Raw genomic sequence first — 15,858 nt, forward strand, 5'->3', positions numbered from 1 at the left:
AGTCTAAAGTCAACACAAAGACCATCGTGAGGCCATCTCCGAGCCAGCCAAGAGCATCAGGACTTGAGAGATGGTGCAATATGGGGGGAGCAGGATACCCAAGTGGCAGAAGGAGCAATGATGAGGTCAACAGTCAAGGCCTAAGAACTAGACCCTTTCCCATTCTACCTAAGTCTGCTGGGTCTTTATATGAGCCAAAGGGTAAGGACTCCTAAGGTGATGAGATGAATTTTTTCCACACTTGACTGGAGAGGTCTCAATGCTGGTTGGTGTGCAACCTCCTCCAGTGTTTCCTGGGTGTAATCTGAAATTAGCTTCTGAATGCAGAGGGCAGGGACACACTGAAGAAAGAAGCAGGATACTCCAGATTGGAAGGTGATAGGTTTAGTAAGCAAGGGAACTTACATTTGAGGCTTATCTTTGGTGACTGTTACATGAGTAGATCATTACACTCACGCACCAAATCATGTAAGTCTATGTATAGGACTGAGCTGGGTTTTGTCATGTGTTCAGTCCAGATGGTCTGAGCACCACACCACTATCTCAAGGCTATGTTCTTGGGGCACCTTCTAGGAGTGGGGAAGGCAAGTGGATTCCAATGACTGGGAATGGGAGACTCTGGTTGCTGGAGTTCAGCTCACAGGTCAACTGGTGGTCATGTCCACCAAATGACTTTGTCCAACAATGTTGGGTTGATGTGAACAATGTTGTGAGACAAATTCACAAACGGTTACAATGTGAATGGCAAGATAAATATATCAATTGACCAATCCTTGGGCACTCTGGTGTAAGCCTTGCCATTAAGGACTTAAAATTTTGTATTTTCAGCCTGAAGTTCCTCAGAAGTGTGCCCTCGATCCTGCTTGTCTAACTTGTTTGATCCAGTGGGCGTTTCCTGAGCTCTTTTGAGGATAATGCTGCATGTCACATCCTGGTTTATCTCAGGGGGCTTTCTCTGGGCTCTCTCATACTCCAAGGGCAGAGACATTTTGTGTATAAGAGGTCACACAGGAAAGACTGTAGGAAAGTAAATTTGTGTCTCCATGACAGATCACCACAAAGACAAAATGGATTTGTTTGCAGTATTTCTATTAAACAATGGGAGATAAAAGACGAGTACTCCATCTTCTCCAAATATTCACCAACTCACAGTGTTTATGACACAGCTAAGTTCTGGGGACAGGAGGAATGACAACAATGCAAAACTAGAAAAGCAAAGAACATTTAGCGGAAGTCATTTGCTTTCTAAGCAATGAAGCCATTTATCTCCATCTAGCAATGTATCTATTGATCTGTCGTTTTCCTCTAGGGAACACGGAGAAGCAAGAATCCATGACCAGAGGGGACAGGGACCGCAGGTGCACAACTGATCTTACTGGCAGTGGCAGATGTGCTGGCCTGCAGGTTTCTCCAGCGGTTTTGGAAGATGAGTTACTGGCAAAGGTGGGGACACCTCTGTACTTTTGTGCCACTTTCTAAAGCTGCAGATTGTTACTGTCCCGGCAGAGAAAGACAAAGTGTTCTTATTCTAGCAGGAGCTTGCAATATGCCCACATATGGTGAGAGGTCAATGTCACTTAAAATTTTGTTAACACACACTTTCCCTTATAGCAATATCTTCTTCTCTTTTCTTTTTCTGGCAGTAAAAGCCTTTTGAAATATTACAAATATGTAAGAAGTATAGAGATAAATAAGATGAAGTCAGCTTTACCCCCAGCTTTATGGAATCTCAGCATTTTGTCACATTTGCTTTAGTTTTTTCAAAGAACATTTTACAGAAACAGTTGATCCCCATGTTCCCCTCCCCACTCCCATTCTCTGCCCATCTTTGTTTCCCACAGGTCATCCTTGAACAATTTGTTGGCTATCGTATTCATGAAACTTTTATACTTTTATCTACTTATGTATTTACTCCTAAATAAGATACAACTTTTTAAACCTTTTAAAATGATAAAACATTATATATGGCCACTCTGTAATTCATGTTTTTGTTTAACATTGTTTTCAATATGTGGTTATTGTAAATTACATATAATTAATTATGTATGATTACGATTGGTATATAAGGATATAATTGGTTTGTGCATCTAACAATCTTGCTAATTGCTATTAATGTCAATAGTTTATCTGTAGATCCTTCTTGGACTTGTTACAACAATAATCACAAACTTGCAAATATTGACACTTTCGTTTTTCTTTTAAAATTCTTATGCCTTCCTTTTCCTCTATTGACTCATAGAATTGGACATGGTGACTGGTGTAATGCTGATTCTAAATGGGAATAGAGGGCATCTTTAATTCTTTCCTAGGTTAATGGGAATGGTTTGAATGGATGAAGAATTTCTTTTCCATTCTTAATTTGCTTACAGTTTTACCAACAACAACTGTTGCTTTATAGCAAATACCTTTCCGTCTACTGAGAAAATTATATGATTTTCCCCTTTTACTCTGTCTCTCTCTTTTTTTAAAGATTTTATTTATTTATTTATGTGACAGAGAGACAGCCAGCGAGAGAGGGAACACAGCAGGGGAGTGGGAGAGGAAGAAGCAGGCTCCCAGCGGAGGAGCCTGATGTGGGGCTCGATCCCGGAACGCAGGGATCACACCCTGAGCCGAAGGCAGATGCTTAACGACTGCGCTACCCAGGCGCCCCCCTTTTACTCTCTTAATGTAGTACTAATAGATTTTCTGAGGTTGAAATATGAATTTTACTTTTACTATGGTGAATTATATTTAATAGCATTTTACTTTAAGGTTTTAATCTTTAACAGTGTTTCATTCAAAAATAGCAACAAAAATTCATAGTTCTTTAGAATAAATCTTACAAATTTATGTAGGCCATTTGTGAAGAACCCACAAAATATTTTTGAAGGCCATAAAAGAATACCTGAATATATATAATAAAATCGAAGATTATAAGTGATGATTGTATTTACGTGAGATTACTTAACACTTTTTTATTTCGCTTTTGAGTCATTCTGCTCTTTTATTTTTATACTTCTGCAATAGTTTTTTTTTTTTTTTTTTTTGCCACGAGACATCATCCTATTCTCTTATGACTTGATAAAGATTTCTCTGTAAAATTGCCTGGTTCTAGTGTTCTGGATCTTTTTTATGGAGTATTTCAAGAAGCTCTAAACTCTTAGTTTACTTATTGAATTAATTAGTTGGTTATTTTTAAAGATTTATTTGAGGATAGTTGACACATAATGTTACATTACTTTCAGGTGTACAACATAGTGATTCAGGATAAGTGTATATATTATGCTATGCTCACCACAAGCTGTGGCTACCATCCGTCACCACGCAATGCTATTACAGTACCACTGACTATATTCCTTGACTCTCAGTTTAGATGCATAAAGATGAAGAGAGGGTTTTATTAATCTACTTCTGTGTTATATCTGACCATTTCAGGAAAATGATAAGGGTTCCAGAGTTCAATGCATAGAATAAATGAGGATAAATTGCCTGATAGGAGCAAGGAGTCAGGTTGGTTTCAAGGGAGTCTATTACAATAACTTTCTAGGCTTTTCTTGCTTATTGGAATTCTAATTTTATAAATTGGATTTCTTTATTTTAACATATGGAATTAACAAATAAAATACAAGCATTCTGCATATGGTGTACGTATAAAAATGCAAATGGCATGCCTGGGTGGCTCAGTCGGTTAAGTGTCCAACTCTTGGCAGGTCAGGTCATGATCTCAAGGTCATGGGATTAAGCCCTGTGTAGGGCCCTGCATTCAGTGCGGATTCTGCTTTAGATTTTCTCTCTCTCCCTCCCACTCACTCTCTCTCATCAGTAAATAAATAAAATTTTTAAAAAATGCATATATAATGTTTATTTTAAAATGTGATATGAAAGAAATAATAATTGTGTAGGGATAAAAAAGATGAAACAAGGAGACGAATTCTTGGCATGAAGTAAGGAGAGCTATGCTCATATTACAGTTGGTTCGAATTTAGCACTGTGACCCCTAGCTAAGTGACTTTTACCCTCTTAACCCCAGGGACTTCACTGGTAAATGAGAGGGTTGAAACAATGCTTCTGCTTTCTGGTATCTTAAGGAGTTCTCTAGAGTCTACCCAGGAATTGTCATTGTTGAGGATTCTAGATCTATCCAACATCCTTTAACCATGGAAGCTTCCCCCTTGTGAAGCTCTGCTCTGCCTACTTTATAAGTATTAACTCAATAAGTTTAATTTATTTTTCAAAACTCTTCGTTTAAGGAGTGTGTTTGTCCACAATCTGCAGATGATGAAAGTAAGGCAGAGAGAAGATAAGTAACTTGCTTAAGGTCACATAACTAGAAGGTGGTCGAGCTTGACCCTGGTTCCAGGACCTCCAAACTCAAGTCCTATGCTTGTACTGCTATTTTCCTTGTTAAGAGTTACCTTGAAGAAATGGTTTTGTACGTAAAATATAAAAAATATAGAACCATAAAAATCTCTAAGATTCCATAGTTTAAATTGTGCCGGTCAATGAGAGCAAGGAGGCCATTATCAGTCCTGCAACATAGGAAACTCTGCTCTGGCTCTGGAATGATGGACACACCCATGACTCAGCAGGAAGTTATCTGATCTTTTTCCTCTGGAGGCCAGGAATATCTACAGATTACACTACTCATTCTCCTTTCTAGCCACACAGTTGTACTAGTCACATTGGTCTCGGAAACAAGAGGCTCGGAAAAAGTAAGAAAAAAGTGAAAAAAAAAAGGGCAGACTGAAAGTAAGGAACTTTTGTCAGGCAGGACTGAGCTTAAGTCTTAGCTTTGCCAACCCATGTTAGCTATATGACTTTGGGAAAGTTAATTATTCTTTTCATACCTCAGTTTTTTCATCTGGGAAAAGGGAATAATAATAACATTTACTTTACAAGGTTGTCATGAACACTAAGAAACTGAATGCATATTAAAGTCTCAATGTAATAGCTGATACACCATCAATAGTTAATAAATATTATGTTCTCTCTTTTTGCCTCACAAAGGAGACTGTGCCAGAGGCTATATTTCTTCAATCTGCCATGTCAACATCTGTAACTGACTGAATGACTCCTGCTAGACTATTCTCCCTTAATTTTTGAGGCTGTTTGCCAGCCTTCTGAGTAAGCAGGTATTTGTTTTCTTTATTATTACATTTCTTTAGATTTCTCTTCAATATGGAATTAATAAAGAAGTCAGATTTTTGTGTGCTGTGCTCTCTTTCCTCGATTTCCACCTGACTTCAGCCCTTGCTCTCAAATTTCTTATTCCTTTTGGGCAATACAAGTTCCTTTGAATATAGCCTCCAAAGTACAGTAGTGGGGAGCTGAGCACCAGTCTTGGTCTTTGATGGGAAATGATCTGAGTGTCATGGCAAGTGAACCCTCTCTCTTGCAGATATGTTCTCTCTTTTTACCTCTTATCCCTAAAAAGGACAATGTACTGAACAGAAAAATCAACCTTTTTCTTTTAGGTGGAAGATAAACTATGAATTGGTCAAGAACACAGACTTTTTTAGAACCTTTGCAAGGGTAAAGCATGACTGCTGTGTTATGATTCCAGGATCTGAACCTGAATACTTATGAAAATATGCATTCTAGAATTGATCATCCCTTTGGTTAAATTTATCTATGACATCACTTGTTTTATTAATTTAACTCGTATTTGTTGATTGCCAACTTTGTTCCAGGTACCAGGAGAGATTCTGAGGATGCACAAGTCAGTACCTCTCCTGAAGGATTTAGCTGTCCTTCAAGCATCAAGGCTATGGATAAAACAATTTTAAACCTGCAGGAACACATGAAATACTGTACTTCAGAGTTACTCCCACTGGGCATACTATAGGGCAAACATCATTAAACCAACAGATAATTAGTGAAACTTCAACTGAAGGAATGGTGGAAAGCATTGAATACATTTAATTATAGATGTAAGATTAATTTAAAAGTAGATACATGAGTGGAAGAAGAGAGAGCAAGTCCTGCATGTTCAGAAAAAAAGAAAATAATTCCACGAAAAAAATTCAAAAGAGAAAGAAAAGAGAAAGGAAAAATAGACTCATTGTTACATAGGTGACGAGGTTAAGGGGGAGTCAAAGGATATCATGTAAAGCTGACAAATCAAAAGTGAAGACCTAAGTAAAGGGACTGAGGGTATCATAAAAGGTAATATATAAAAGTAACCACTAGAACAAAAATACAAGTTCTCCTAAATATCAAAAGAAATACTAATAAAAAAAGAACATATAAGAAAACTAGTTAATATAACTTAATACAGTAAAAATAATTTAATACCATCTCGGTTGAAACCAAACACTTCAGTCATATTAATGATTATATTAATTCTTAACTCACTTATTAAAAGAAAAAGATTTTGAAATTGATTTACAAGTAAAACCAAGCTCTGTGCTACAAACAAAAGATATATCTAACACAAAATTACCGAGGCAAAAAAAATCAAGGCCAATGTATATCAAATAAAGGAAACAATGAGGAAATAGGGTTTGCAGTCTTGACATCAGACAATGTAAAATTCAGGCTAAAAAGCATTATGATATAAAGAACACATGTGTAGTGTTAAAGCCCACGATACAAAATGAGTCTGTAACAGCTCTGAATACAATGCATCATTTAATACGGCATTTGCCTTCATAAAGCAGAAACTACAGGGGCTGCATAAGTAAAAATGGGCAGAAATATACTAACAACGGTAGATTTTAAGAAACTATTCTAAGTACAAGACAGGTAAGTGAACTAAAAAATAAGTGAAGCTGTAGAAACCCTCAACAACATGGGTGATACATTGTATTTGCTGTGCTGGAAGTTGGAGTTGCCTCAGACTGCAATTGCTTACATCTCTCCCTAACTCCCTGCTCAAGGACAACATGTGCTAACTTGAAATTGGTGAAGGGGCATTATTTATTCCACCGAAATTGGAAAACCCTATAAATCGGGGCTTTTTTTGTTTGTTTGTTTCTTCTTCTTCTTAGGACCAGTTTACCAGCATACCTATGGATATATATCAGTTTAACACTCCATAATACAAAATACTTCCTCTCAACTACTGATGGATCATTAAAAAAATAATTGATTATATATTGGGCACAAAGAAAAGTAGAAATAAATAAAATAAATGTCAAAACTATCCTTTTGTCAAACCATTCTTGGGTAATGGGAAATATCAAACATAATTGTAATAAAAAATAATGAAAATTAAAATAGTATGTTAAAATTTGTAGGGTATGATTAAATCAGTGATAAAGGAAAAATTGATAGCCTTATTACTTATATCAATTGATAGTGTCATTCAAAAAAGAATAAATAATGAAAATGAATTAAATTAAATTTACAAAGCTAGTAAAAGAAAAACAAATTAACCCCCCCAAAGAAGAAATAATAACAGAAAAACTAATCAAAATACTGCTTCTTTAAAAAAAAGTAAACAAAATAGACAAACCACAGACTATTTTAATGTTGAATGGAAGGAGAAAGCACACACAGAACACAAAATGGTAAGAAATAACCATAAAATGGACTAAATGACAAATAAGAAATAATTTGTATAACTCCATAGAAATGAATTTGAAAACCTGGGTAAAAAGAATATTTTCCTACATATATACAACTTATTAAAATTGATCCTAGTATAGATTGAAAGCTTAACTACACCAGTTCCCATGAAAAGAGAAAGAATGTCATCAAACAAACAGAAACAACAAAGTGTATCCTCGGAAAAATGCTACAGTCCCACCTAGTTTTGAGTACTGATGTGTGCGGCTAGGTAGGGAGAGACAGGTAGGGGACTAAGTGACCAGGCGTATGGCTCAGGTGGCTACTAACCAGGCTCACAGAAATCCCAGATGTGGAGAAATGTTATAGACCAGATAGTAACCAGAGAGAAGGAAACATAACAAATCCGCCTTGTTTGTTCTAAATATAGAGGAGATATTTTCATGATATTTACAAAGCTACCTTGTCCCCCCCCCCCAAGTGTTATAGACACAATATTTACCAAGCTGCCTTGTCAGTTTTCTATAAAAAACTGACCATAAAAGCCCTCAGTGGCAACCCATTTGGGACCCCTTTTACCCTAGAGAGCTCCTTTTCTTTCCATTCTGTTCTCACCTTCACTTAATAAACTTTCACTTGGCTTTACCCTATTGTCTGCGAGATTCATTCTTCACTCCGGGAGACAAAAACCCTGCAACCCTGCAACAGTAGTGCTGTTACATAGTATACATGTTGTAATTCCACAATACAATGTTATTATTTTTGCTTTAATGAGTTAATTCAGTTTTGAAGAATTAAGAAAATAGTGAAAGCAGGGCTTTTTAAAAATATCACCCATATATTTCTCAATGTGCTTCCTTTCTTCCCCTAGATCTGATTTCCTAATTTAGTGTCCTTACCCTACTGAGTAAATGCCTTTAATATTTTTTATGATGGTCTACTGGCACCAATTTAAGTTTATTTGAAAACACCTTTATCTTTTGCGGGTACAAAATTCTAGTTCTTTTTTCTTTTAGTGTATTCATGATGTCAGAACATGATCTTTGGTCCTCCATTGTTTCTGATGTCATTTTTTTGTCAATAATGTTTTTCGTTTTTCCCAGGCAAGCTTTTAAGAACTTCGCGTTTATGCTTAGTTTTATGCTTTGTGAGTGTGGGTCTATTTTAGAATTTCCCTTAGTCCTAAAGCAAATCTGTTCATCGTTGTATGCCTTTAATTGTAAGGTGTGGGCCCTTTGAGGTTCCACTAGAAATCTCGAGGTGTTTACCAAGCCCCTGTAATATGGCAGGACTCACATTCTAAACCCTGTGTCCATCTACGGAAGCATCTCCTCAGCTCTCTCTGTTATTCGGAGGTTCTTTTCTCCCTGTGCTCTCTGGTCTCCACCAAACACGTACAGTTCAGGGTCAGCCAAGGATTGGAGGACAGTTCACGTGCAGATTTGGGGCTCCTTGAGGTTTTCTTCTTTCTAGGTTTTCACCCTCAATTTTATCCAACTCTGATAATCCCAAACTCCTTTTTTGATTCCTCAGACCAGCAAGACTGCGGCTGTGTGTTTGAACTCCAGCTGTGCAATGCTCCATGGACTGAAGATGTTATCTGGGGAAAGGCTGGGTGAACTTGGGTCTCACTCACGTGATTCTCACCCTTCAAGGGTCTGATTCCTTCTAGTTTCTGCCCTTAGGGATGTCGAACAGTTATTGTCTAGTTTTTCCCACTGTTTACAGTTGTTATCCCTGGAAGGGTTAGTACAAAACAAGTTATCTTCCCCTTTACTGGAATCAGAAATTGGATTATAACATATTGAATAAAAATAATGGCATGAGCCCTAGTGATAGTCAAGATGTGTATGTGTATGTGAGAGAGCATTAGAAAGAAAAAGAGAGAAGCTTTTTTTTTTTTCATAATAGAAGGAATAAATATTTTAGGAAATTGCTACTTTGCCATCCCCCACTATAAAAACTGCTTCAGGCACGGCCATCAGAGGTAAAAGGCTGTCAAAGAACAGGCTATGTCCACAGTGTGAAAGTCCACAGATTGCTTACTTATTACAATTTGGGGGGGGAGGGAAAGGAAAGGAAAAAAAAAGAATAAAACGGACGTTACCAGAATCTAATTGTGATAAAACAATCACACAAATTTTGACTGTTCATAATATCAGAAAGCAGAGGATAAAGAGAAAGTAAATATTGTTCACAAAGGGTTAAGAATCAGACCGATAACAGACTGAACATCAGAACACAATATTTCAACACCTTTAAAATCTGCTAGGGAAACATTGAACCTCAAATTTTATTTCTAGTAAAGTTCTCAAACCGAAGAGCAAAATATAAAAACTATTCTGGACATATAAGAATGCAGAAATTTTTCTCTTCAACGCCCTCTATGAAAAAGTGTACTTTCAGGCATACTTGAAGAAAAAAGCAAAGGGAACATTAGTCCTGGAGAAAGAATGATGTTAGAGACCATAAGCACTGTCCGTTAACTTAGCCCCAACAAAGTGAAAATGATCAAAGGAAAAATGTGGTTTCCTCTGGACAAAGACAGAAAATTGCTCTTCTACCAAAAAACTGCTGATGGCCTAGAATTGCAAAGTCATAATAATGAAAATGTTGATTTTCTGTTTTATGAGTTTGAGTCACATCCTAAATATGAAGCATAGGAGACTGAATGTAGTCTCATATTAAAATATAAATATTTTCGACATTGGGAATAGAAAGGTAGTAACACTGAGATGAGGAGTGCACAGTCAATTGGGGGCTTGGCCAAGGAAGATGAACCGGGCGAGCTGAGGGCCTCATTTTTGGTGACAGGAAAGCAGTAGATGCTCTGACTTTGGTAAATACCAAAGAGATAACTAAGTGCTTTGTACCAAGCCATAAAGCTGAAGACTAGATGAACTGAACACTGCTTGGCAGAGTTATCCTTGGGGAATGGGAACAAGATTGAGGGGAAAGAAGATAGCTTCACTTTCTTTTTATTCTTTTTTTTCAAAGTATTTTCGTTAATGAGGTCATGCATTATTTTTACTATTAGAAAAAAGGCTGGTTTAAAAAGCAAATATATTCTAGCTTAAAAAAGTAAATACGTTAATTAGGGTTATGCAAACACTGAGATGCTGTGCAGCAATGACAATGAGTGAAAGTGATGTTATGTATATCACGGCGTGGAAAGAGAGCCATGCTCATTGCCTGGGGAAATGAGCCAAGTTGCAGAAGAAAAATGCATATTCCCAGTGGGTGAAAACAGCACCTACAGGCCTATGCATGTGTCTTTACATATTTCATTTAATACAAACAGCTTGGGTAAGAAAAAAGGAAGCTAAAAGGTAAGAACTTGCAACCAGATGGTTCTCTGAAACTCCAGGGATTGCCATCAAATTATTAGCGGCCCTGCCATCTTGCATCGGGAACCCAGCCTAGGTCCGGTTGAGCTACGAACAGCACGTTGCACAGGAATTGCTCCTTCTCACTCAATCCCACATTTTCCTTTTGTTTCCATCCATGCACACTGAGTTGCTCTGCTTGTGGTGAGCTAGAAGCCTGCAACTCTGCCAGCTTCCTATAAATTTGAACCCCTATTTCGTCAAGTTTACTGAACGATCTCAGATCGACTATTAAATATATTTTTGGCTTAATTCTCCATGTGCCCACTGGGAATAGTTAGGGTATTGGTTCAAGAGGTGTCCTGAGCTAAGTCAGCACATCTCTACGGGCCCTGGTTTCCTTCTGACAAACCAGGTGTCTGGGCTGGAAAATTCCTCAGGTCCCAGCGGGCTACTCTATCCTATACCTCTGGACTCTGCGAATATCTTAAAAGGGCAGTGAGTTTTTGAAGGACACAGTTTAAAAATGATGGAAAGGTTGGCTGAGAGCAACTTGAAGCATTGCTAAAAAATTCTACCAGGAGCACTTTGAATGTCCTACAGGAGAAATAAAAGGGCTCGGACACAGCATGTTACATCCATACCAGAACACCACCACGAGGGGAAAGACTTGGCTCTCCCAGCGCTTGTTCAAGCCACATTAATTTGACAGCATGCACGAGCTGTTGACTGCCTGCTGAAGTCTTCCATTGTCTGCGGCTCGTTGAGTGCACAACTGCTCTGATCGAGAGCAATTCTGTGCCAGGCAGCTGCGGAACGAACAAGTTATACACAGCCGATGAAACCTGAAGTCTCATCAGCTAATCAGTGGGTGCCTTGGGAGAGAAATTAAAGTGGAGGAAGGTGCATATAGAACGAGGAAGGTGATGAAGGAAAGAAATAAGCTGGTATTAAGAGGTGGCAAAAGTCACAGGAAAATGTGTGCCTTCCAGTTAGAAACAAATGAAACACATTTGGATACAATTGTGGAGTCCAGGGCAGGGAGAGAAAAATGAATTTGGTAAGGGAAGGCAATGAGAGGCTTCTGGAAGGTGAGAGAGTTAATGAAGTTGTTTGGACGTGCTTAATGAATATGCTGATTATAAAATACAAGAGACACCAAGGGAAATGGAAATCTAGGCTGGATGGATTTTACATTTCACATCCGTTTGCTGGTTGCCGGTTGAGACAAGAAGTGACAGCGTGAGCTCTGAAGACAAGGGTTTCGCTATGTCTTATAGCAAAGATCCAGGATATAGTAAGAATATGCAGGAGTTAGGTGACGTGGCCAAACCCAATATTTCAGACTGTAGCTGGGCTTGTCTGGGGATTCTGAACCCCAGAGGCATTCTCTTTGGAAGGCAAGGCTTACATGCTCAGCCACTCAGGAAAAAGTCACCCATGGGCATCAATTTACTGTCCTGCTTGGTAAACATTCTTCTTCCTCATGGGACACATGAAGGCTGCACACCTGTGGCATCCCTTCTTCCTTTTTCCCATCGTGAAGCCCCAGATAAGAAAATGACAGCAATTCAAAGCATCTAAGAAATTGTCTGGTCCAATCTTCATTTTTCAAGTTAGGAGGTTAGGCTCTGAATGAATTTGCGCCAAAGCATTCAGCTGATTACTTGTAGGGCTTGCGCTTGACTGGGTCTCCTTCTCTCAGTCTGGTGATCTTTGCTTTTGCCTCAGTTCAAAGGTCAGAGATATATTTCAAGCATCATTCATCTTCCTTTAATAATCCTTCATAATTTTTTGGAACTCATTTTTTTGTTTGTTTACTCGATTCATTCCATCAACAAATAATTGAGTGACTACTATATGTTCTTATGAAGCTTATAGGCTAGAACAGGACACAGATAATGAAAACAAAAGTCAACTATGCCAGGCAGGGATAGGAACTCTAAAGAAAATTAATGCAGGTTAAGAAGACATGATTTTTTTTGAGGGGGGAGGGGCAGAAGGAGAGAGTGAATCCCAAGCAGACTCTCTGCTGAGCATGAAGCCCAACGTGGGGCTCCATCGCACGACCCTGGCATGATGACCTGAGCCAAAACAAGGAGTCAGATGCTTAACGAACTGGGCCACCCAGACACCCCAAGGAGACACTATTTTAGACAAGGTTTTAAGCGTTTGTGGGGGTAACTTTGAGCACAAACTTGAAGGATAGACCTCCAGTTTTTCTTTCATTATTTTGACCTAATTATCTCTTTTAGGAATGTAAGGGGTGTGTCCATATAACAAACAAATCCGTATTTTCTCCATTCATAACTTTTCCTTCTTTTTCTCTAATTTCAAAACCTATTTCCTCTCACATTCAGCATGGACAGACCAAGACTGGGAAGGACTGTAGCTTCCTGTTACCTTTGGTGTTAGGCTCGTCCTCCCGCCTCTCGGATGAAATAATCCATTTGGCCACTTATTATGTGCCAGGGCCAGCACATAAGCCATTATCTTATTAACCTACTCTATTACCTCTTTTAATCTTCTCAACAACCGCACACGAGAGGCTTTATTATATTCATATTACAGTGGGAAAACGAAGGCCAATAGAAGTTGAATGACTCAGAGCATTGCAGTCAGGGAGTGGCAGAACTGAAGCAAGATCCGGGTCTGCTGGAAACCAGAGCCCGTATCTGTGCCATCATGCAGGTGTCCCCGAGTCCCCTGAAGAGTCCTTTGAGCCCCCAACCCTGAGTCGACTCTCCCTCCTTGGGATTTCCATACGCTTTTGACTGAATCAAGCAAGACTGGCTTCATTAGCTGGTTTCTCAGGATGGGAATGTAACTTCCATTTCATCCAATGCCATTACCAGTTTATATCTATGACGCCATGATCGTCACCAATGCCCTTATGAGTTTCAATTCCTGGTGTGACTTCTGTTGTCTAAATGCCTTCTTTTCTATATTTTACTGGGGTCTTGTTCCAACTAGTCTGGGACTGAACTAGCCTTTAAAGCAAACTGAGTATTAAGGAGGGCACGTATTGCAATGAGCACTGGGTGTTATACGCAAGCAATGAAGCATGGAACACTACATTAGAAACCAAACGAAGCACTGCATGGTGACTAACATAACACAATAAAAAAAAAAAAAGAAAAAAGAAAGAAAGAAAAAAAATAAAGCTAAACTGGGCTCTTTGTTTTTATTTTTATTGTTTTGCAAGCAGGGGTTAGGAGACCTACTCTTTCCAAATGAGCCCTGTCCCTTTCCAAACTGAAGGTTCTCAGCTGTGCGCTCAGGACAAGTTGCTCGGAGCCTATCTGGGAACTCTGCTTTCGGAGTTGCCCTCAGAGTGTCTTTGGAGTGGCCACCATGGTGATGCATTTTCATTCTCTGCGATTTCAGAAGTAGCGGTAGGTGGATAAACAAATTTGGGACCAAATGGTGTGGTATTAAAGTAGTGAGCTAATTTTCTTGTGGGGTTTGGAAGTGGCTCTAAATCGAATTCCAAAAGAGGCATCTCATAATGTTTTGTGGATTGAAAATATTGCTTATTCCCTTGCTGTGAATCTTTAATGTGAATGTATAAATTCTAGGACATTTTTGGATTGAAGAAAAATCAATCATTATTTTATTCAATTACCTCATACACTTTTCTGATCCTTAATAAAAGCATGATTAGGAAGGCAAATCAGTCTCCTAGAACAATAGTCTGGAGTCTCCGCGGGAAGCCTTGATTGATTCTGGCTGGGTCAGTCCTGGAGATGAGATGAGAGGTTGGGGACGGGATCTGCAGAAACGGCTGCTAGGTGCAAGTTCTCTGTGGGTTGCCCATGTACACAAAGGACCAACCTATAATTTCTTTTCAGGGTCAATAAAACATATGATAAGCCTCATCAACATGTGAACACACCACACCTATAAACAATGGCATTGAAACACGCTGATGTAGCAATTCTAGTCAAGTTTATAGAACTTGACCTATTTTTAAATTTAATTTGCCCCCTCCCCATCCCAATACATTTCTTCTCTACTGATTTATGTGTGAACTTGAGTTTGCAGACAAGAGCACACACTTTCAAGTTTATCCGCACTGTTACAGCCTTGTTTTTTTCCCCATACGCGCTACATCCTGGGTAACTAATTTTTCTTTATTCCTCTTCTTCAGGAAAACAAACACACTAAAAGGAAAAATCTAACCCATCCCATTGAAATTCAGGAGTCAAGCCCAACACACCAGTTGTTAAGGTAATTGTTAAGGAAAATCTTGGGCCGTTTGGTCCACAGTGTAAAAAGCTCTTCTTGTCTTTCTGAACCTATTGTTCCCGGAAAGCTTTATCCCAGCTGACAAGAATTTCCAAATATAGAACGGACATTTGTGACTATAACGAGAAAGTAAAATCATGCTCTAGAAAAGAGGCGGGCATCAAGGGAAGAATGTTCCCACTGCTAAAAGTTCGAATTGCTCTGTATTCTGCTTCTTAACATACAAAGATTCTGTAGAAATGTTCATGGTTTTCCTTTCTTTTCCTTTTCCATCCTTCCTTCTCCCCCTCTTTCTCCTTCCTTTCTTTCTTTTCCTTCTTTTTTTTTTCCCTGAGACTGATCTCAGAAGATAGCCTGACTCTCTAGATAAAAAAACAAGAATGTATAAGACATTGAAACCGAGTTTGAATGATTGTTCCACTTACAAAATTATGATATGATATCAGGCATGCACTTAAATTATATGAGCACCGGTTTTCTCATTTGTAAAAAGCAAGTAGTACTACATATACCATAGGACTCTTTTGCGAAATTATAAATGATAAAATACTTAGCATAGTCCTAGGGCTTATCAGTAATTTAATAAGTTTAACTTCTATTGCATGGCCAATTAGTCACTTCCAACACTTTTACTTAGGAATAATATGGTAGATAGAAATGCCAGCTCTTCAAGCAAAAACAAAGACGAAAATTAAAACAAGATGTTAACCTCTATTTATCATATCATCTCCAGTTCTTCAGACAAGACAGGCCATCTTCTTTCGATTCAGAGTGGATTAAAGCCAACTTTTAG

This window comes from Ursus americanus, chromosome 1, assembly GCF_024610735.1.
Source record: "Ursus americanus isolate L20-20 chromosome 1, mUrsAme1.1.p, whole genome shotgun sequence".
NCBI classification, from domain to species: domain Eukaryota; kingdom Metazoa; phylum Chordata; class Mammalia; order Carnivora; family Ursidae; genus Ursus; species Ursus americanus.